Here is a 24,427-nt window from a genome sequence, read left to right on the forward strand (position 1 = left end):
GTATAGTTTGTGTCAAGAGTTGCGACGTACATTTTATTCCGCCGTTCCTTTATTATTAGTTGAGTAACCACTGAGAATAACGCAGATCGAGATACTGCAGCATCTGACCTACGATGCAGTTAGTATTTTATCTAAATGTAGTCCTGTGGCATTTTATATAGAATGACCAATAAAATCGTGTCGTACACTGAAGTAATGGGAGCCCTATGCTGCTTCTATCAACTTCTTATTGATTGGGCGCTGAATGATGATATTCTTGTGAAAAACAATAGGAACACTGAGAGAAAAAAATCTTACTGCAACTTATATTCTAAAAAAAACGCACAAGTGTGTGGTTCAACGGAACTCACCATTAAAAAACGTCGAACTAATCCTAGCTGTATCCTCTGGTACTAGTAACATCCCGAACCAATTGCTAGCTAAACAAAAAGAAGTACTGCTAACACCTGAATGAGTTTTAAAATGCACGGAGTTTTAAAATTCCCAGATGAAGCAAGAATGTACAGTTGCCTGTATCCAGAAAGCATGATGAGGAATTTGGCATTTGCTACGGGACAGGTTCCTCGTGGAGCGATGTTTACTGAAAGGAAATTGCCCATTATTTCTTTTGCAAGACAGAAGATTCACTTTGCCCATGCTGTCACAACCATGGATTAGTCCATGTCAGATAACGCAGCTGACGCAGGTGTAACGCGAAGTAGTAGTATCGTGTGCTCATTCTAAACTATGGGTATTAAAAGTAAGCACTGACATAGATAAGGGTCAAATTACGGACGTTTTAAAATCCCATTATCGGTAGAGATTCCCATTCGCGCTATCTCTACCTCGGATGAGACGATCTGCTGCTAAACTGCTTCGCTAATTTGTCCAACAAAACTGCATTGAGGCGAGTTCTCTAGACTTCGTGTCTTTTTCCGATCGGCCATAAGCAGGCAAAGGTAATTCCTCGTTTTGCGTATCTCTACATTATTCGTTGCTGCATTAAATGTGCTTATACTATATTACAGAATACAATTAGAAATGCTAATTCCTTGTTTTTTTTTTTCTATAGCCAGTTGGTATTTTCAGAAAGCTTTTATTACTTCCCGCTCGCATTGCTGGTACTTTCGAACATTATGAGGGGATTTTCTTGTTTTTCTTGAGCCTTTGACTTGCAGCGGCACAGGGCGGCGTGGTTATTAATGAATTCGGCACGTTTAATTTAAGGGGTGGCGGGATGCCCTTCCTGTGTCACCCCGTTAGCCCCAGGACGGGATGTGTGTACCCCCAAACTGCCCGCGTATATTCGTGTGAAAGTGAGGGAGTTGTGTAACTGAGGCTGAGTTGGCCATCAGCCCGGTATTCACCTAGTGCGACGTGGGAAACCGCCTACTGGCTGGTCTGAACATCGACCCTCGTCGCTAACCCGCTGGGCGGATTCGATCCGAGGCCGGCTCACCTCCCCGTCCTGGAAGCGGCGTATTAACATACATGCGTGTCGGGTCGGGTGAATGTTACGAAGTAATAACTATTAACTTACATTACCATTAACAGTTAATACGCATTGGTAACTTCCCTTTTTCTGTATAACAAGTGTCAGAGCAAGTCTGTTTTGTGAATTACACGGCTATTAGGGTCTGTCTGTAGTGCACGGGAAAGTGTCTTCGGTCAGGGAATGTAGGAGGATACAGGATGAGTTGGACAGAATTTCTGTTTGGTGTGCTGGATTGCAGGTCGCTCTAAATGTGGAAAAATGCAAGTTCATGCAGTTGATACAGAAAAACAATCTTGTAATGTTCGAATATAGTGTTAGTTGGATGCCGCGTTATGCAGTCACTTTGACAAAATTTCTAGCCGTAACGTTACAAAGTGACATGAAATGAACGAGCTCGAGGTCGGTGGTAGGGAAGGTAAATAGCTGACTTCTGCTTATTTGGAGTTTTCCAGGAACGTGTATCTCATCTGTACAGGAGACCGCGAATGGAACACTAGTGCGACCCTTTCTTGAGTTCTGTTCGAGGAGGAGTGTTTGCCCCCCCCCCCCCCCTGATTGTGATTAAAGGAAGACACGAGACACGAAGCAATTCATAGGCATGATGCTTCATTTGTTATCGGGAGGTTCAATGAACACGTGGGTATTGCAGAGACGCTTTGTGGACTCAAATGAGAATTATTGGAGGAAAGATGTTCTTTTTGCGAAACGCTATTGAGAAAATTTAGAGAAGCGGTGTTTTCCGCTTATCGTAGAACGGTTCTGCTATCGTCAATGTACATTTCAGGTACTGCGAAGACAAGGTAAGAGAAATTAGGGCTCGGAGAGCAGGGGAGGCGAAGATTTCGAGTGCCAAAGCTCTCAGTATTGCTTCACGTTTCCCCCACCACCACGCCACGTTGTCTGAGCGCAAGGAGGGGAAAAGGGAAAAACTGCGAGCGCGCCGCATTTAAATGGCAGTACAGCCGCTCTGCACACTACTTAGTTTTATATTTTTCATTTCACTATAACGTAGGTTCAGAAACAAAAAATTTTTCACTATTATTTACTTATACTTGGTATGCTGAATAATCGTTGTGTGGGACAAAATGTCGGCATACGGACAGACGCAGACAATTTCACTGTTTCGCACTCAAGTTGACACCTAACCGTGACTTATTTCATAACCGAAAAAAGGTCTTTCACACAAATATGTCGACTGAAATATTGTAGCACTTTTGTATCCTCATTATGGAGACTTGAAAACTCTACCTGAGGAAGGTAATGTAGTCAGTTTGGACGCGAAAAGAATTGTCATTAAAACTGGAGTTACCTTTCAGGTCTATCAGTTACACCTAAAGATGCACAGTTGCGTTTTCAACTGAAACGGTCTAGACAACAGCTCGGGAACAAATGTATGATTGACAGTGTCCTGAGAATCTTTGTTAAACTATCCTTGTAATTCGTTGAAGGCCACGATGAATTCTTGAAACCTCGCATTTTCTTTAATGTCACTGAGCTTATGACACTGGACTGTCTTTGTCAGAATGCATCCCTTCTACAGCGTGAACTTATTTTTAAATAAGTCCCCCTCAAATCAGAAAGAAGTTACCTTGCAATGTCTTATTGTGGACAGTGTACAGTCAAGTCCACTTAAAATGTGAAGTCTAAACTCCATTCTGAATTGTCTACTTTTCGTTCTTGCACTCCTTTGTCTTTCGCAAATTCGACAATAGCGAGTTTCAAATCGAAAAATCGTTCCAGGCATACTTACTTTGTAGTAGTACATAAAGTATCCACACTCTTCATTCACTTCCATTGAAATTGTGGCAGCTGACAGTGGAATGATGAGTGCGACTTCAGAACTCTACTATTCGTACCACCAATTTCTTCACATGCCCCAGGCCTGAAAACTTCGCTCAAAGTGATTTTTGATGTGTAGAATAATGATTCCCGCTGTAATTGTTTCCTATTTTGTTGTCATTGCAGATATGTAGACCTGTACCTTTTGTGAATTGAGAATCCCTCTCTTCTGTCATTCCCCATTCATTTTAAAGGATTGCCTCTCTTTGTGCAAACAGCCACTGGATTTGTGAACGTCCTCACACCACGAGCAAATACGGAAAGTTAAACAGCGCTGACAGTGCAATTTTGCCGAAATCAGAGAGTTGTGCCGGCCGATAAATGCCGCACCGCTGTGCTAAATGAATGGTCGCGGTGTTGCGGGACTTCGGAGAACGACCGAGCAAAGCCGAGTGGCAGGCCGGGCCTCGGCCAGCCCGTGGCTCGCACGCGCTGCACGCATGAAATTTGGCACGCCGTAGCCGGCCCTGGTGTAGGCAGTCGGTTTTCCCTCCCTCCTTTTGCGAGTGTAACGGGAAAGGGAATGATTAGCAGTGGTACGAGATACCCTCATTTATACACCATATGGTGACTTGCGGAGTATGTGTGTAGATGTAGCTATCTTCTCAAAGAAGCAACAGCAAACGCTATTTTATAGAAATGGCTCTGAGCACTATGGGACTCAACTGCTGAGGTCATTAGTCCCCTAGAACTTCGAACTAGTTAAACCTAACTAACCTAAGGACATCACACACATCCATGCCCGAGGCAGGATTCGAACCTGCGACCGTAGCGGTCTCGCGGTTCCAGACTGCAGCGCCAGAACCGCGCGGCCACTTCGGCCGGCGCTATTTTATAGAAGTTATTAGTGATCTTTAATTAGTTTAGTAAAAACCACATGTAATCACATTTTCATGGCGCGAAGTATACAGTCACAATATATGAAAACAATAACACGTCCTTCGTAATATAACGACTGTAATAATAGTGAAGATGAGATGGTTGAAGTAATAGATCGGATAAGCAAGCGACGCAGTGAATTGGTTAACACAAACAAAACAATGAGAAGTACATCACGTGTCATAATTGCATCGATAGACATTTGTGACGCGAACCTGCATGTTGCTAAAATCTTCCACTCAATCACTAACCGGTTTGCTGACCATTCCGGTTGTCCTTTTGAGGTCTCTACACTTCGAGAGAAATCCATCTCGGTCAAACTTCAGTATACATATCTAACTTGCCAAGTTCCACTGTGATTTGGAATGCTCATTAAACTGTAGTTCGGCCCATAACCAGCTGTTTACATCTACTTCTATATTCTGCAAGACACCTTACGGTGTCCCCCTGTCCCCCACCCCCGCTAGCCCACACGTTTTACCACGTATGGTCTACGGGAAGAACGACTATGGTAAGCCACCACAATGCTCCAGTTTATTTGATTTTCCCGTCATGGTCGTTGCGCAAGACGTATGTGGGAAGAAGTAATACGTCCGCTCTCCATAATGCAACAGTAAATCTATCTGTAAAGTTGAACGCCACTTTTACAGCGTTTTACACTATTTACGTAACTCTCCCACAGCTGCTGAATGATCCGTGACAAAATGCACTTCTCTTCTTTGGATATTGCCTACCTTCTTTCTGATAGAAAGATGGCCAAAACTCGAGACTCGCTCGAATGAGTGTGTTGTGAGCACACTTCTATCGTAGATAAATTACTTGTACTTCGGAGGGAGGCGGCCGGAGTGGCCGAGCGGTTAAAGGCGCTACGGTCTGGAACCGCACGACCGCTACGGTCGCAGGTTCGAATCCTGCCTCGGGCATGGATGTGTGTGATGTCCTTAGGTTAGTTAGGTTTAAGTAGTTCTACGTTCTAGGGGACTTATGACCACAGCAGTTGAGTCTCATAGTGCTCAGAGCCATTTTTTGAACTTCGGAGGGATGGCGGTTGTCACTGAATAACTGAGACTGAAAAACTCCATTTTTCGTATTAATTTGTCCGTATTCAAGGGCTACAAGCAGATAAAAACATATAAAGTAGACACAAACAACATATCAGCTACTTTCTATTTTTATAATAAACAATAAATTCGTTCTTGAGTTATAGATGTTGCATGTTTGTTGTGACTCCTGCCTGTTCTTCAAAGGAATGAAGCATTGTACTTCGTTCATACCGCACTTGGTAAAATACAGCATGTATCAAAAAGAATCATCCGATTTAAAAAAAAATCGTAACTATTACGTTATTTGATATAAGTGCGTGAACAACGTACAGCTGCCATAAGGAAATTCTCCAGTTTCACATCGTTCCCGTTAGGTAGTAGCAGTGTGCGCCCACTTCAGCTCTAGTAAAAATGGTGTATGAACAAGAGAAAACGTTTGGTGTTCTATGTTTTGCGCAGTGCGGGTCAACAAAACTATTCAGCATAACTTTCGTACTAGGTATGGTGTGGAGAAACAGGTTGTTTGTGCGAAGGCAAATCGCCGGGCCGTCCCCGAGTGTCTGACACAGACGTCCCCACATCTGCTATAGTTTCTCAAGGAGACAGCAGAAATCCGTTCGCCGTGCAGCTCAACAGCCCAACAAGCCCTCGAAGTCCGCATCGCGTGTGTTTTGTCGACGTTTACACATGAAACCATACAAAATTCGGCTACTGCAAGCTCTTCGTGAAAGTGACAAACAACAACGTGTGGAGTTCTGTAATTTCGTTCTTGACAAGATGGAGGATGACAGTTTTCTTCCACGCTTAGTGTTTAGTGATGAGCCAACATGCCACTTAAATGGAAAGGTGAGCCGTCATCATGTGAGAATATGGGGTACTGAACAAGCACATGAAGTTGTACAACATGAGAGGGACTCTCCGAAATTTAATGTGTTTTGTGCATTTTCACGGGAAAAGGTGTATGGTCCAGTTTTCTTTGTCGAGAACACTGTTACAGGAAGCACCTATCTCGATATGTTTGAGAACTAACTCTGTTTTCCCACAGTTGTAAACTAATTCGAGCAACTTCATTCACCAACAGGATGGGCAACGCCGCCCTGTCATCTAGGAGTACGGGAATTTTTTTACTGAACGATGGATCGGCCACAATGGACCAAATGATTCAACCGTACATTACTGGCTTCCGAGGTCACCGAACCTTATTTCTTGTGGGAGTTTCTATGCCTCCGTTACCAACAACAATGAATGAACTGAGACATCGCATAACAGAAGCTGTGGAAGCTATAATTCAAGACATGCTCGCTGCAGTGTGGGAACAATTTGATTACGGCATTGGCATATGCTGTGCATCTCAAGGGGGCCATATTGAACACCTATGAAAAGGTATGAAAAGAACTTTTTGAGTTTCCCATTCAGCAAAAAACAAAATTCATTGTATATTTTTATTATTTTCAGAAATATAGACGTGCCAAATCGGGTGATTCTTTTTGACACACCTCGTACTTCCAGACTAGGAATGGTGCCATTTTGTAATACAATTGATGTCCGACGACGACAGTGTCAAACTGTATTACACAGCAGCTCGGTTAACTCTCGCACACTGCACGTACGCGCGTACCATGTAACAGGTCAAGCCACATGGTAACAGATACAATATTGTCTCAGAGATGCTGTACCAATTCTTACGCCATATGTTTGTTGCTCCTTTCTGTGGGCATTGTCATTAAAATAGTACTGATCTCTCTTCCCATTTTGTATAACAACGCAATATTCCAGAGCAGTGGAAATTTTACTAATAAAAATTACTCGTTTTTGTAAGGTGTATTGAACAACCAAAGTTATCAGCACTGCTGCTGCGGCTGGTCGATATTCCGTTTTTTACCCGGTCGATGGTTTAAAATAAGAAAAATCTGTGATAACAGAGACCAAACGACTACCGAAAAAAGCCGGTTATTCAGAACTAAAATACCGGTATCGGTATTAACCGATCGGTTTTTCCATCCCTAGTCCTTAGAAATCTTCCAGTGAATCTCAATCGGGTCCCTGCTTTCCAATCATGCCGTCGTTCTGCTTTAGGTCTCTTACTCCTGAGTATGTTAGGATTTTTACTGTTTCCAGTGATTATTCGACTATTGATCAATCGAACAGTAATGATCCTTTGGTGTATTTAAGGAAATACTTCAGTTTCTTTGTGTTGGTGATCAGCAGCAACAATAGTATAACTATTCTTACTGCTTTTAGTTCTATGTCACTACAGTTATTCCGAATAACGTTAGATATTTTCAAATATTGTTTCAAATCCTTTTTAGCTCGAGCACACTAAAATTATTATCGTTGTTTAAGTAACTGTGATATAAAAAGTATGCGTAAAACCCTGGTCGGATGAGAGTGTCTGAAGACCCTAATTCTGAGAGGACTACATTAAAAATACGGCTGCCAGTTCCAGCAGCGTGCGTCGAGCTTTTTCAGGTCTTCCTGCATTCTGATACAGTTTTCTGGTGTTGCGTGTTGCGATTTTTCTACATTCAAAGCATCGTCTCCCAACACCATATCGGAGATTCCAACGTTATTCACAAGATCATGAACAGACACGGCGCTAAACACTCCCATAAGATACGCCTAGAATTACTTTTGCATCTGACGTTTTCTTTCACTTGCGTTAAGTTGTCTTGAATTCAGTTGCGAAACTTCTCCGAAGCTTCGTACGATTGTCCTTTTTCCCGTCAGCTGAGAGTGCAGAACTGTAGTGAATGGCTTCTGTGAGGCAAGGAACAGGGCATTAGACAATCCGCCGTTATTCCTTCTGCTCTCATGAACGAAACGAGAAAATGTTATGCCTTCATCAAGGTCATAATACGCGAGCATAAAATGATTTATATCATTTTACAACAGATTGACGTCAGATATATTGGCCTATACTTATACGCATTTGTCCGATGACTCCTTTCGAAAATGGAAATGACCTCCGTTTGTGACGAAGCAAACTGCGATATTTTTACTTCCCCTCTTGTTTTGCCATCTGCCTCCTTAAATTCGTTTTTCCCCCTTTTAACTAATTACCATTAACATACGTGAGTATAATCTGTATTTTCATGAAAGAGAAAGGTTGACCCTCAGTTTTAAAGAATACAACACCAGATCTAATTTTGTGCTTAGTTTTATGTATGTAATTGATTTTCTAATTTATTTTGACTATTACTTATTAGTATCTTTCATTATAGGGAGAAATCAGTAAGTATTTCGTAACTTAAATTCTGTTGTTGATTTGTAAAGAAATATAAATTTGTACTAAATATAAACATTTGGAGGAACAACTAATAGTATTCTTAAAGGACCTATTTGGCTCTATTCGAAAACATGTTAGCAAAGCCAGCCCTTAATTAATTCCAAAGTAATTAACAGTTTTATCAAAACTATTGTTTGCGTAAATATATATGTTAATTTATGCTTTAAACAAATAATTCGGCTTAACCATTGTAGTAGAAGAAACTGTTAAAAAGAACCTATTTTTCGAACGTCACACATTTTTCTCTGACCGCTTGAAATGCTCCGGTGATTCAGCGATTTATGATACACTGCCACTAGAAGGACAAAAACTTTTTTGGCATCTGCCTATCCGAGTTGGTCGTTGGGACGGGTGGAAGCAAGGGCATAACTCATTCAATAGACTTTACACGATTTATTCCTAGCTTCGGTTTCCCTTGACCCTGTGACCGGACGCTCCTGAGCACACGAAACGGCCCAATCTGTGGTTAACCAACAGATCTCTGCCACACGACGGCCTCCCAATAGCTTGGATTACATGAGTAAGCCATCGCTGCCAGTGCGACAGTACTCTCATCTGTGGTTCTCAGTAGGCGGGTTGCTGACGCAGTTTCACTGACGAAAAAGAAATCGCAACACCAAGAAGGAGCGGCGCAACGCGAAAGAAAGTTGGTATGTGTGTTTCTACATCTGAATGATAATGTCTTTTGAACTTTCGCGCCAGTCACATCAGAGTGGCGTTTGTAGCGTCACTATGAGGATGCAAATCAGGTTTGCTTTAAATACTCGCTGTAACGAGTCTAATAGTTAGGGTTACTTTTGAGCTTGGACGTGGTTAGTTTGAGTTGGTGTTAGTCGAGAATGGCTTTAAGACGACAAAGACGCCATTACCAACATCTCACTGACTTTGAACGAGATCATGTTATAGGGCTACCAGAAGCTAGATGTTCCTTTTGCGATATCGCTGAAAGACTTGGCAGGAATGTGGCCTCTGTACGTGACTGCCGACAGCGGTGGTCACGGGAATGTACGGTCGCAAGAAGACGGGGCTCCGGATGGCCTTGTGACACTACCGAGAGGGAAGACCAAGGTGTTCGGCATGTGGCTCTGGCGCAACGTACTACATCTGCATCAGCGGTCTGAGCAGCAGCTGACACCACAGTGACACAACGAACGGACTGTTACAAATCGGCTACTTCAAGAAGAGCCGTGAAACTGACGGCCTGTTGCGTACATTCCACTGGCCTCAAACCACCGCCATTTGCAACATCAGTGGCGTCAAGCGAGAGCTCATTGGAGGGCAGGGTGGAGGTCTACGGGGTTTCTGGTGAAAGCTGGTTCTGCCTCAGTGTCAATGATGGGCATGTCTTGGTTAGGATGAGGCCAGTTGATGGCTTGCAACCAACCTGTCTGCCGCTTAGACGCATTGGACTACAGCTGGAATTATGCACACTGACTGCAAATCTGTACCTCAGTCTGGTTGTACTACCTGTCGCGCTGCCGTTCATGAGCAGCATTCCAAGGGGTGTTTTCCAACAGGTTAACGCTCGCCCAAATACCGCAGTTTCGAGCCAACATGCTCCACGGAGTGTCTACATGTTGTTTTGGCCTTTCGATCGCGTGATCTGTCTCCAGTCGAGCGCATATGGCACATCATCGGACGACAACTACAGCGTCATGCACAAAGAACATTAACCGTCAGTGTATTGGCCGACCAAGTGCAACAGGCATGGAACTTCATCCCACATACTGACTTCCTGCACCTCTACAACACAATGCATGCACTTTTGCACTCAACATCCTGGTGGTTACACCGGTTATTAATGTACCAGCATTGCACATTTGCAATGACTTATCTCGCGATTATATTAGCCTGTAATTTTGCCATATTAATCTCATAAATATGTTACCTAGACAAATGTGAAATCCGCAATATCCTCTCTTCCAGGAGTGCTAGTTCTGCAAGGTCTGCAGGGGAGTTTCTGTGAAGTTTGGACGGTAGGAGACGAGCTATTGGCGGAACTGGAGCTGTGAGGAAGGTTCGTGGGTCGCGCTTGGATAACTCAGTTAGTAGAGAACTTGCCCGCGAAAGGCAGAGGTTCCGAGTTCGAGTCACAGTGCGCATACAGTTTTAGTTTGCCAGGAAGTTTCATATCAGCGCACACTCCTCTACAGAGTGAAAATTTCATTCGGGTAGACAAATGCATTCTCGAAATTTCAGTACCCGAAGTTAATTATTCTTTGGGGTTGGGAATTGTTTTCCGTCAGTGTCTTTCAGCTGAAGATGATACTGAGTGACCTAAACACGTAATCTGTTTAAAAATATGCAACTGAGGCTGAGCAATAAATGAGAATGTAGTTACATTCAATAGAGCCTATAGCTCGATTGAAATCAATTTGTGATTGACAGATTGCAGTGGCGGGGGCAGTGCTGCCGGCACGCTAGACAACGTTATGCATGCACCTCAGAAACAGGCGAGACTGAGAGCATGTGGCACTCGAGAGAGAATTACGATTCGGCTGATGGTTGTCCCCTGACGATCACCTCGCTGAAACGTTGATGACAAAGTTATTTTAATTGAGTATAGCAAAATTGTGTGGCGAGCAATGCGTGTTTGGTTTAGTGGTTAACTTTTCGCAGACTAAGTTTGGCTTCATGTAGGTAAACTTTTCGTGAGAGAATAAACAAACCGATGGTCTAGATCGGTGGGAGGGCGGCAGAACAGATGGGCGAAGGCAGGTGGGTGGTGAGGAGAGGTGCTTCGGCGGTCGTTAGCCGGCCGCGGCCCGCCGCTGTGCGTGGGCGTGGGCCCGCTTATCGACCACCTGCCACCGACCGCGGCCGCCGCGCCGGCACTTGTCGCGCCCCCAAATGCCTGCCCACCCACCCACTCGTCCACCCACCCGCTCCTTCCACTCCGGAGACTCCTGCCGCCTACTGTACCGCCGCCTCCCTCTGCGAGACCGACCGAGGCACCGCAGTGGCTAACACACTGGGTCCCTGTGCTCGAGCACTGGCTTTCAAATTCGCATCTGGCTATTCGGATCGATAAATAAATAAAGCCGTTCTGGATTATTGGCCGAGAGACGTCTTACGGATAGCTGTAAGTCAATCTTTATACAGGGTAGTTGTGGGACCTCGGATGTTCAGTATAAAATGTCAGAGCATAAACACCTTCATCTGTCTAAATTTCCAATTTTATCTTAATTTTGCGCCACACTAGTCCATTTTCACACCCCTTAACCGATGTACACGAACAGTTCTACCTCTTGTACAATTGAAATAGTGGCCAACATATAATTATTGGTATCCATAGACTTTCCAACAAGACGATCCCTTCGTTCATCTATTGCAGCTGACGAATGAAGAGATAGTGTTTGTTAAAAAGTCTGCAGATAACAGGGTCAATTGCAATTTGTGAACAAAGGGATTGCGTTGTTAAAAAGTCTAAAGATACCAGTGTCAGTTGCAATTGATGAACGAAAGGATAGCATTGTTAAAAAGTCAGTGGATACCAGTATCAAACTGCAATGGACAAAGAAAGGGATTGTGTTGTTAAAAAATCTGCGGACACCAGTGACTGTGTCTAGTCCTTATTTCGATTGTACAAGAGATAGGATTCTTCCTACACTTCGGTGAGGGGGGTTGAAGATGGCGCAGTGTAACGCCGAAACTGGTAGCAAAAACGAAAATGAAATACGAAATATAGACGGCTGAAGATGTTTTTAACTTGACATGTTTTTCTTAATGGCAGCTCAAGGACCCAGTTTCTTATCCGTAAAAGGAACACTTGTCTGCGCCTGCAAATACACTCGGCAGGCCGTCGTACAGGGCACCGTGGAGACTACTTCGTGCCAATATTGTCGTTCTCTTGTTCTGTTCCGTTCATGTATTTAGCGAGGGGAAATGGCTATACGGCGTGAACCAGCAGTAATGGCGAATGTTCAGCGATATGACAGGAACCATTATTCGAAGCAAAAAAGTCTAGGAAACATGAGCTCTGAAATACATACCTTATGAACTGCCGGCCGGTGTGGCCATGCGGTTCTAGGCGCTTCAGTCCGGAATCGCGCGACCGATACGGTCGCAGGTTCGAATCCTGCCTCGGGCATGGCTGTGTGTAACGTCCTTAGGTTAGTTTGGTTTAAGTAGTTCTAAGTTCTAGGGGACTGATGACCTCAGATGTTAAGTCCCATAGTGCTCAGAGCCATTTGATCCATTTGTACTTTATGAACTGTGTGCACTCATCCGGTGTTTTACAGAAAAGAAGATGAACAAGTGCTCATAGCTCGTCGCATGGAATCCCTGCTGCGCTGATGCAGTCCTGGAGAATGGCGTATTGTATCACAGCCGTCCACAATACGAGCACGAAGAGTCTCTACATTTGGTACAGGGGTTGCGTAGACAAGAGCTTTCAAATGCCCCCATAAATGAAATTCAAGAGGGTTGAGGTCAGGAGAGCGTGGAGGCCATGGAATTGGTCCGCCTCTACCAATCCATCGGTCACCGGATCTGTTGCTGAGAAGCGTATGAACACTTCTACTGAAATGTGCAGGAGCTCCATCGTGCATGAACCACATGTTGTGTCGTACTTGTAAAGGCACATGTTCTAGCAGCACAGGTACAGTATCCCGTATGAAATCATGATAACGTGCTCCATTGTGCGTAGGTGGAAGAACATGGGGCCCAATCAAGACATCACCAACAATGCCTGCCCAAACGTTCACAGAAAATCTGTGTTGATGACGTGATTGCACAATTGCGTGCGGATTCTCGTCAGCCCACACATGTTGATTGTGAAAATTTACAATTTGATCACGTTGGAATGAAGCCTCATCCGTAAAGAGAACATTTGCACTGAAATGAGGATTGATACATTGTTGGATGAATCATTCGCAGAAGTGTACCCGTGGAGGCTAATCAGCTGCTGATAGTGCCTGCACACGCTGTACATGGTACGGAAACAACTGGTTCTCCCGTAGCACTCCCCATACAGTGACGTGGTCAACGTTACCTTGTACAGCAGCAACTTCTCTGACGCTGACATTGGGGTTATCGTCAACTGCACGAATAATTGCCTCGTACATTGCAGGTGTCCTCGTCGTTCTAGGTCTTCCCCAGTCGCGAGTCATAGGCTGGAACGTTCCGTGCTCCCTAAGACGCCGATCAATTGCTTCGAACGTCTTCCTGTCGGGACACCTTCGTTCTGGAAATCTGTCTCGATACAAACGTACCGCGCCACGGCTATTGCCCCGTGTTAATCCATACATCAAATGGGCAGCTGCCAACTCCGCATTTGTAAACATTGCACTGACTGAAACTTCCTGGCAGATTAAAACTGTGTGCCGGACCGAGGCTCGAACTCGGGACCTTTGCCTTCCGCGGGCAAGTGCTCTATCAACTGAGCTACCCAAGCACGACTCACACCCCGTCCTCACAGCTTTACTTCTGCCAGTATCTCGTCTCCTACCTTCCAAACTTTACAGAAGCCCTCCTGCGAACCTTGCAGAACTAGCACTCCTGAAAGAAAGGATATTGCGGAGACATGGCTTAGCCACAGCCTGGGGGATGTTTGGAGAATGAGATTTTCACTCTGCAGCGGAGTGTGCGCTGATATGAAACTTCCTGGCAGATTAAAACTGTGTTCGAGTCTCGGTCCGGCACACCGTTTTAATCTGCCAGGAAGTTTCATATCAGCGCACACTCCGCTGCAGAGTGAAAATCTCATTCATTGCACTGACTGCAAAACCACGTTCGTGATGAACACTAACCTGTTGGTGCTACGTACTGATGTGCTTCATGCTAGTACTGTAGAGCAATGAGTCGCATGTCAACACAAGCACCGAAGTCAACATTACCTTCCTTCAATTGGGCCAACTGGCGGTGAATCGAGGAAGTACAGTACATACTGACGAAACTAAAATGAGCTCTAACATGGAAATTAAGCGTTTCCGGACACATGTCCACATAACATCTTTTCTTTATTTGTGTGTGAGGAATGTTTCCTGAAAGTTTGGCCGTACCTTTTTGCTTTTTGTAACACCCTATATATATATATATATATATATATATTGCCGTACCTTTTTGTAACACCCTATATATATATATATACATATATATATATATATATATTTTTTTTTTGTCATCAGTCTACTGACTGGTTTGATGCGGCCCGCCACGAATTCCTTTCCTGTGCTAACCTCTTCATCTCAGAGTAGCACTTGCAACCGACGTCCTCAATTATTTGCTTGACGTATTCCAATCTCTGTCTTCCTTTTCAGTTTTTGCCCTCTACAGCTCCATCTAGTACCATGGAAGTCATTCCCTCATGTCTTAGCAGATGTCCTATCATCCTGTCCCTTCTCCTTATCAGTGTTTTCCACATATTCCTTTCCTCTCAGATTCTGCGTAGAACCTCCTCATTTCTTACCTTATCAGTCCACCTAATTTTCAACATTCGTCTATAGCACCACATCTCAAATGCTTCGATTCTCTTCTGTTCCGGTTTTCCCACAGTCCATGTTTCACTACCATACAATGCTGTACTCCAGACGTACATCCTCAGAAATTTCTTCCTCAAATTAAGGCCGGTATTTGATATTAGTAGACTTCTCTTGGCCAGAAATGCCTTTCGTGCCATAGCGAGTCTGCTTTTGATGTCCTCCTTGCTCCGTCCGTCATTGGTTATTTTACTGCCTAGGTAGCAGAATTCCTTAACTTCATTGACTTCGTGACCATCAATCCTGGTGGTAAGTTTCTCGCTGTTCTCATTTCTACTACTTCTCATTACCTTCGTCTTTCTCCGATTTACTCTCAAACCATACTGTGTACTCATTAGACTGTTCATTCCGTTCAGCAGATCATTTAATTCTTCTTCACTTTCACTCAGGATAGCAATGTCATCAGCGAATCGTATCATTGATATCCTTTCACCTTGTATTTTAATTCCACTCCTGAACCTTTCTTTTATTTCCATCATTGATTCCTCGATGTACAGAGTGAAGAGTAAGGGCGAAAGGCTACAGCCTCGTCTTACACCCTTCTTAATACGAGCACTTCGTTCTTGATCGTCCACTCTTATTTTCCCTCTTGGTTGTTGTATATATTGTATATGACCCGTCTCTCCCTATAGCTTACCCCTACTTTTTTCACAATCTCGAACAGCTTGCCCCATTTTATATTGTCGAACGCTTTTTTCAGGTCGACAAATCCTATGAAAGTGTCTTGGTTTATCTTTAGCCTCGCTTCCATTATTAGCCGTAACGTCAGAATTGCCTCTCTCGTCCCTTTGCTTTTCCTAAAGCCAAACTGATCGTCACCTAGCGCATTCTCAATTTTCTTTTCCATTCTTCTGTATATTATTCTTGTAAGCAGCTTCGATGCTTGAGCTGTTAAGCTGATTGTGCGATAATTCTCGCACTTGTCAGCTCGAATTGTGTGGATGATGCTTTCCCGAAAGTCAGATGGTATATCGCCAGACTCATATATTCTGTACAACAACGTGAATAGTCGTTTTGTTGCCACTTCCCCCAATGATTTTAGAAATTCTGATGGAATGTTATCTATCCCTGCTGCCTTATTTGACCGTAAGTCCTCCAAAGCTCTTTTAAATTCCGATTCTAATACTGGATCCCCTATCTCTTCTAAATCGACACCTGTTTCTTCTTCTATCACATCAGACAAATCTTCACCCTCATAGAGGCTTTCAATTTATTCTTTCCACCTATCTGCTCTCTCCTCTACATTTAACAGTGGAATTCCCGTTGCACTCTTAATGTTACCACCGTTGCTTTTAATTTCACCAAAGGTTGTTTTGACTTTCCTGTATGCTGAGTCTGTCCTTCCGACAATCACATCTTTTTCGATGTCTTCACATTTTTCCTGCAGCCATTTCGTCTTAGCTTCCCTGCACTTCCTATTTATTTCATTCCTCAGCGACTTGTATTTCTGTATTCCTGATTTTCCCGGAACATATTTGTACTTCCTCCTTTCATCAATCAACTGAAGTACACTCCTGGAAATGGAAAAAAGATCACATTGACACCGGTGTGTCAGACCCACCATACTTGCTCCGGACACTGCGAGAGGGCTGTATAAGCAATGATCACACGCACGGCACAGCGGACACACCAGGAACCGCGGTGTTGGCACCGCCGCCGTCAGTGTCAGCCAGTTTGCCGTGGCATACGGAGCTCCATCGCAGTCTTTAACACTGGTAGCATGCCGCGACAGCGTGGACGTGAACCGTATGTGCAGTTGACGGACTTTGAGCGAGGGCGTATAGTGGGCATGCGGGAGGCCGGGTGGACGTACCGCCGAATTGCTCAACACGTGGGGCGTGAGATCTCCACAGTACATCGATGTTGTCGCCAGTGGTCGGCGGAAGGTGCACGTGCCCGTCGACCTGGGACCGGACCGCAGCGACGCACGGATGCACGCCAAGACCGTAGGATCCTACGCAGTGCCGTAGGGGACCGCACCGCCACTTCCCAGCAAATTAGGGACACTGTTGCTCCTGGGGTATCGGCGAGGACCATTGGCAACCGTCTCCATGAAGCTGGGCTACGGTCCCGCACACCGTTAGGCCGTCTTCCGCTCACGCCCCAACATCGTGCAGCCCGCCTCCAGTGGTGTCGCGACAGGCGTGAATGGAGGGACGAATGGAGACGTGTCGTCTTCAGCGATGAGAGTCGCTTCTGCCTTGGTGCCAATGATGGTCGTATGCGTGTTTGGCGCCGTGCAGGTGAGCGCCACAATCAGGACTGCATACGACCGAGGCACACAGGGCCAACACCCGGCATCATGGTGTGGGGAGCGATCTCCTACACTGGCCGTACACCACTGGTGATCGTCGAGGGGACACTGAATTGTGCACGGTACATCCAAACCGTCATCGAACCCATCGTTCTACCATTCCTGGACCGGTAAGGGAACTTGCTGTTCCAATAGGACAATGCACGTCCGCATGTATCCCGTGCCACCCAACGTGCTCTAGAAGGTGTAAGTCAATTACCCTGGCCAGCAAGATCTCCGGATCTGTCCCCCATTGAGCATGTTTGGGACTGGATGAAGCGTCGTCTCACGCGGTCTGCACGTCCAGCACGAACGCTGGTCCAACTGAGGCGCCAGGTGGAAATGGCATGGCAAGCCGTTCCACAGGACTACATCCAGCATCTCTACGATCGTCTCCATGGGAGAATAGCAGCCTGCATTGCTGCGAAAGGTGGATATACACTGTACTAGTGCCGACATTGTGCATGCCCTGTTGCCTGTGTCTATGTGCCTGTGGTTCTGTCAGTGTGATCATGTGATGTATCTAACCCCAGGAATGTGTCAATAAAGTTTCCCCTTCCTGGGACAATGAATTCACGGTGTTCTTATTTCAATTTCCAGGAGTGTATTTCTTCTGTTACCCATGGTTTCTTCGCAGCTACCTTCTTTGTACCTATGTTTTCGTTCCCAACTTCTGTAATGGCCCTTTTTAGAGATGTCCATTCCTCTTCAACTGTACTGCCTACTGCGCTATTCCTTATTGCTGTATCTATAGCGTTAGAGAACTTCAAACGTACCTCGTCATTCCTTAGTAATTCCGTATCCCACTTCTTTGCGTATTGGTTCTTCCTGACTAATGTCTTGAACTTCAGCCTACTCTTCATCACTACTATATTGTGATCTAAGTCTATATCTGCTTCTGGGTACGCCTTACAATCCAGTATCTGATTTCGGAATCTCTGTCTGACCATGATGTAATCTAATTGAAATCTTCCAGTATCTCCCGGCCTTTTCCAAGTATACTTCCTCCTCTTGTGATTCTTGAACAGGGTATTCGCTGTTACTAGCTGAAACTTGTTACAGAACTCAATTAGTCCTTCTCCTCTTTCATTCCTTGTCCCAAGCCCATATTCTCCTGTAACCTTTTCTTCTACTCCTTCCCCTACAACTGCATTCCAGTCACCCATGACTATTAGATTTTCGTCCCCCTTTACATACTGCATTACCCTTTCAATATCCTCATACACTTTCTCTATCTGTTCATCTTCAGCTTGCGACGTCGGCATGTATACCTGAACTATCGTTGTCGGTGTTGGTCTGCTGTCGATTCTGATTAGAACAACCCGGTCACTGAACTGTTCACAGTAACACACCCTCTTCCCTACCTTTCTATTCATAACGAATCCTACACCTGTTATACCATTTTCTGCTGCTGTTGATATTACCCGATACTCATCTGACCAGAAATCCTTGTCTTCCTTCCACTTCACTTCACTGACCCCTACTATATCTAGATTGAGCCTTTGCATTTCCTTCTATATATATATCACCACTTATTTCTACAACCAAATGAGCGGGCAGAACCGAGAACCCACTTGGACCGCTAAGGCACACATTAATTGCAGATATGCCAGGCTGAAGGATATGTTTGTTTGACAGCGTTTTAAACCTGTTGTCATCCACACCTTCCGCCGCAAACGAATTTCAATCCGCTAATAACGAACAATTTCGTACTCATTAACTATGATCTTCAACACCTACTCTTACGCCCTTAACAGAAATACTAAATACGGGCAATAGCTCTCTTCGGTTCACAACTGCCATGAGGACCGCCAATATCAACCTGCAGCTTCTCTAGTCAACTCAAAAGCTGCACAGCCATTACATCCACATTAATATGTAACAAGCAAATTCTGCAACATCAACCATGCCAACAACCACGTGGTAATCCGTGCAGCACTTAAAACCGACGAAAATTCAATCAGCCACTACAACAGCTTAAATGAACTCAACAGCTGCCCAGCTGATCTGAGTAGCTCCGCCGGCCGCTATGGCCGAGCAATTCTAGGCGCTTCAGTCTGGAACCGCACGACCGCTATGGTCGCATGTTCGAATCCTGCCTCGGGCAAGGATGTGTGTGATGTCCTTAGGTTATTTAGGTTTAAGTAGTTCTAAGTTCTAGGGGACTGATGACCTCAGATGTTAAGTCCCATTTGCTCAGAGCCATTTGAGTAGCTCCTACAACCACTGGTATATTTGACCAACAAATTGCTAGAAAGCTAACGTACACAGTGGCTGCCCAGCTAATGTGTGCAGCATTAAAGCCGCATGGAAGTTTAATCAGCTACTGCAACAACGCAAATGAAATGAATAACTACCCAACTGATCCTTGCAACACGTAAAACAGCATTAACATTTGAACACAATTTCAAAGCCACGCAAGACCCCTGTCAGAAAACTCCCTTCAAGAAATGGAAAAGCCAGCACAACCAAATCGAAATGGCCCACAGCACAATCCAGTCAAGCCCACTCGGCTACGACTTTCCACCTCCGTGACACCGCCAGAGCTCCACCCGTTTGCTGCCCTACGCAAGAGGGCATTGCCTGCCTACCCTGCGCGCGACAGATGGATCCAGCGAGTCTATCAAACTAAACCTCGAGCCAATCCGAGCCAAAAGGCGAGAGATAGGTTTGCGGGGAGCCGCGCGAACCGTGGTAAGGCGCCTCAGACCGTGCCGCGCGGTTACCCCGTGTGACTTTTTCTTTCTTTTTTTTTTTTTTTTTTTTCTCTTGATTCCTGTACTTGACATTCCGAAGATGATCGGTACGGCGCTGGAAACGGTTCGAACGGACTGTCCCAGTGTTACACCTCTGTGATACCGTTACTTCTTCGACAATCAGTTGCTTTCCTGACAAAGATAGTCGCCGTTAGTGTCGAAGCTCCCCGTTTCATAGAGAATTTACGGGGCATGTGCACGGAGAACAGTTTATATGAGCCAGTCACATACCTGCGAAAATACTTCACGCGACCATATCTAGGTTAGTAGCCGACGGTGTGGCACAGCGTAGAACGCCTTGCGGAACTCTAAGAAAACGAAAGCTACATGTTCACTTCCATCCAATGCTTGCTTCGTGAAGCTGTATTTAAGCGAGTCTTTAAAGTACAGGGGACTGCAGTGAATGCATGTGGGCTTTCAGTATTGTCTCTGTGATGATGATCAAAAATGGTTCAAATGGCTCTGAGCACTATGGGACTTAACTTCTGTGGTCATCAGCAGTCCCGCGGTTCCGCACTGCGCGCCTAGAACCACTAGACCACCGCGGCCGGCTGATGCTGCTGCTGCTGCTGCTGATGATGATGATGATGATGAGGAGGAGGAGGAGGAGGAGGAGGAGAAGAAGAAGAAGAGTGGCAGGTGGAAAACGGGTGGAGGCCCGTAGTATACTGCTCTCGCATATCTCCAATGGGGGCGCCGAGCTTAACGCTCCCATCCGATAGACGTACTGGCGTAAACAGTGCCACATGCTTTATTTTCACGAAACACTTCTTCGACGTTTGAATTTTACGCACTGTATTGCCACAGAATCTGGTGATCAGAATGTGAACGACGTGGCGCAATGGTAACACACTATACAAGCTGACCGACCTATTTTGATGCCTCATAAGACTCGTGGAACTTCTTCTAATGCCATCCTCCTGATGAATCTTGTGAACTGTAAACAATTATTAAGCAATTCAGATACAGGAGGGACAAGTTTACTTTTTACTTTCCCAATACTAAACTGTTATTAACGCGTTCACGACGGTCAGCTTTATTTAACACATATAATAACAGAGGTCACCAGTTTACATAGGCTCTAAGTGGCTTAGCAGTAATTAACAAGTGGCAGTTCATAACTGAACAAGTAGGTAAATAATACACTCAGTGAGCCACAAGATACCCGCCTGGTTAGCCGTGCGGTCTAACGTACTGCTTTCCGGGCGGGAAGGCGTGCCGGTCCCCGGGTTAGTGTCGAGGTCCGGTGTGCCGGCCAGTCTGTGGATGGTTTTTAAGGCGGTTTCCCATCTGCCTCGGCGAATGCGGGCTGGTTCTGGCTCCCCTTATTCTGCCTCACTTATACTATGTCGGCGACAGCTGTGCAAACACAATCTCCGCGTACACGTACACCATAACTACTCTACCACGCTAACATTGGCGTTACATTCGTCTGGTATGAGACGTTACCGGTGAGGGGAGAGGGGGGCGGGGTCCCACTGGGGGCCGAACCGCACAATAACTCTGGGTTCGTTGTGGGGCGGTGGTGGGGTGAGTGGATTGCTGTAGCCTGTATTGGGGTTGTGTACCACTGAGGGCTACGGCGGGGACGAAGCCTCTCTGTCGTTTCTAGGTCCCCAGTTCCATACAATGCAATACAATACAAGCCACAAGATATAGTGGCGTATTGAATGTATGACTATCGCGACTGCTGGTGGAAGATGGAAAAATTAGTGTTTGAACTGGTTGAAAGCTCTCCACAGACTGACTGGATATGTGTGCGACGCCTGCACAAAGTGATTTCGTGATGATGTTACAAACGTTCAGGGATGATGGAGAAGCGTATATGTACCAATCTGGGGTAAGGAACCCTGGAACCCTGGTCCGGAAATGAATGAGTCGGAAGTTATAAGCGAAAATCGTTGTGATATCTCTGACTGTGGAATACATGTACGCGCAATGTTGCTGCTAAGGTTACAGGTTAGGCAACTTTCGGAGTTTCTGATGTAGACCCAAACAAAATGCATACCTTAAGAGATATGAGAACTTCTTCAGCAGAAAAGATGTGTTTCACATTAACGAAGATGAGCAAGTGCTCGTAACTCTTAAAGTATGCGCCTTAGAGCCTGTGTCTACCGGCCATTTTCTTTTTCTTCTTTTGACAAATACCACATCTTATAGTTACATACCCTACAATCTTAGCAATAATAGTCCGGCAGGTGTATTCCACTGTCAGAGGTATCAAAGCTGTCTTCGATTATAACTTTCGACTCTGTCGTTTCCGGACCAGGGACCCTTCGTAAAATAGACATATTTACACTACTGGCCATTAGAATTGCTGCACCACGAACATCTGACAGGAAGAAGATGCTGTGATATGCAAATGATTAGCTTTTCAGAGCATTCACACAAGGTTGGCGCCGGTGGCGACACCTACAATGTGCTGACATGAGGAAAGTTTCCAACCGATTTCTCATACACAAACAGCAGTTGACCGGCGTTGCCTGGTGAAACGTTGTTGTGATGCCTCGTGTAAGGAGGAGAAATGCGTACCATCGCGTTTCCGACTTTGATAAAGGTCGGATTGTAGCCTATCGCGATTGGGGTTTATCGTATCGCGACATTGCTGCTCGCGTTGGTCGAGATCCGATGACTGTTAGCAGAATATGGAATCGGTGGGTACAGGAGGGTAACAGGGAACGCCGTGCTGGATCCCAACGGCCTCGTATCACTAGCAGTCGAGATGACAGGCTTGTTATTCGCATGGCTGTAACGGATCGTGCAGCCACGTCTCGATCCCTGAGTCAACAGATGGGGGCGTCTACAAGACAACAATCATCTGCACGAACAGTTCGACGACATTTGCAGCAGCATGGACTATCAGCTCGGAGACCACGGCTTCGGTTACCCTTGACGCTGCATCACAGAAAGGAGCGCCTGCGATGGTGTACTCAACGACGAACCTGGGTGCACGAATGACAAAACGTCATTTTTTCGGATGAATCCAGGTTCTGTTTACAGCGTCATGGTGGTCGCGTCCGTGTTTGGCGACATCGCTGTGAAAGCACATTGGAAGCGTGTATTCGTCATCGTCATATTGGCGTATCACCCGGCGTGATGGTATGGGGTGCCATTGGTTACACGTCTCGGTCACCTCTTGTTCGCATTGACAGCACTTTGAACAGTGGACGTTACATTTCAGATGTGTTACGACCCGTGGCTCTATTCTTCATTCGATCCCTGCGACACCCTACATTTCAGCAGGATAATGCATGACCGCATGTTGCAGCTCCTGTACGGGCCTTTCTGGATACAGAAAATGTTCGACTGCTGCCCTGGACAGCACATTCTCGAGATCTCTAACCAATTGAAAACTTCTGGTCAATGGTGGCCGAGCAACTGTCTCGTCACAATACGCCAGTCACTACTATTGATGAATTCTGGTCAATGGTGGCCGAGCAACTGTCTCGTCACAATACGCCAGTCACTACTATTGATGAACAGTGGTATCGTGATGAAGCTGCATGGGTAGCTGTACCTGTACACGCCATCCAGGCTCTGTTTGACTCAATGCCCAGGCGTATCAAAGCCGTTATTACGGCCGGAGGTGGTTGTTCTGGGTAACTGATTTCTCAGGATCTATGCACCCAAATTGCGTGAAAATGTAATCACATGTCGGTTCTAGTATAATATATTTGTCAAATAACTACCCGTTTATCATCTGCATTTCTTCTTGGTGTAGCAATTTTAATGGTCAGTAGTGTACACTTCTCCATCATCCATGAAAGTTTGTAACATCATCACGGAATCACCCTGTATAAAGGCAGAAAATACAAAAAGGTAAAATACTGCAAAGTAATTACATCTTCAATAATAAGATAAATCACAGGAAAAGTAGGTAATACGTGTACACAACAGACAATGAAGTAATTTGGTTTTACCTATAAGCTGTACAGTCTAATAAAAAATCTTCGAAAAAAATGGTCAAATATTTTGTGAAGTAAGGAATAAAATACGATTAGAGTAAGATTTGATACCCCTTTGAATGTTGCTCGAAATCATGCACAGTAAATTAGGTGCCGATTAAGAATGTGCTTTGTCTTTCCTGATATTTTAAGAATTCTCTAATAAAAATATTAGGACTGAAAGAGTGATGGCATTTTTTTTGCACGTTGAGACATAGGCGACAAAGGAATGTCAAGGCTACACAGCAGCGCACTGTCCGCTCTAGGTAATTCACCAGACAAATACTCTCTGATACTCTTTAAAATACTGAGATTCTAAGTTAAACATTGAACTTTAAATACTAAATCGGTACCTCATTTGCTGTAGATAATTTCGAGGATCATTCAAAAGGGCATCAAATTTTTGTCTAATTTATTTAATTTCTTATTTTTAG

At 45.0% G+C, this 24,427-nt stretch overlaps 1 protein-coding gene across 1 annotated transcript in view; it reads left to right on the forward strand.

Annotated features, from left to right (window-relative positions):
* The window catches only part of LOC124798593 (centrosome-associated protein CEP250-like), a 457,139-nt gene that overhangs the window by 85,356 nt on the left and 347,356 nt on the right, over positions 1-24,427 (forward strand). The gene's annotated exons all lie outside the window — the stretch shown is intronic.

Source organism: Schistocerca piceifrons, chromosome 5, assembly GCF_021461385.2.
Source record: "Schistocerca piceifrons isolate TAMUIC-IGC-003096 chromosome 5, iqSchPice1.1, whole genome shotgun sequence".
NCBI classification, from domain to species: domain Eukaryota; kingdom Metazoa; phylum Arthropoda; class Insecta; order Orthoptera; family Acrididae; genus Schistocerca; species Schistocerca piceifrons.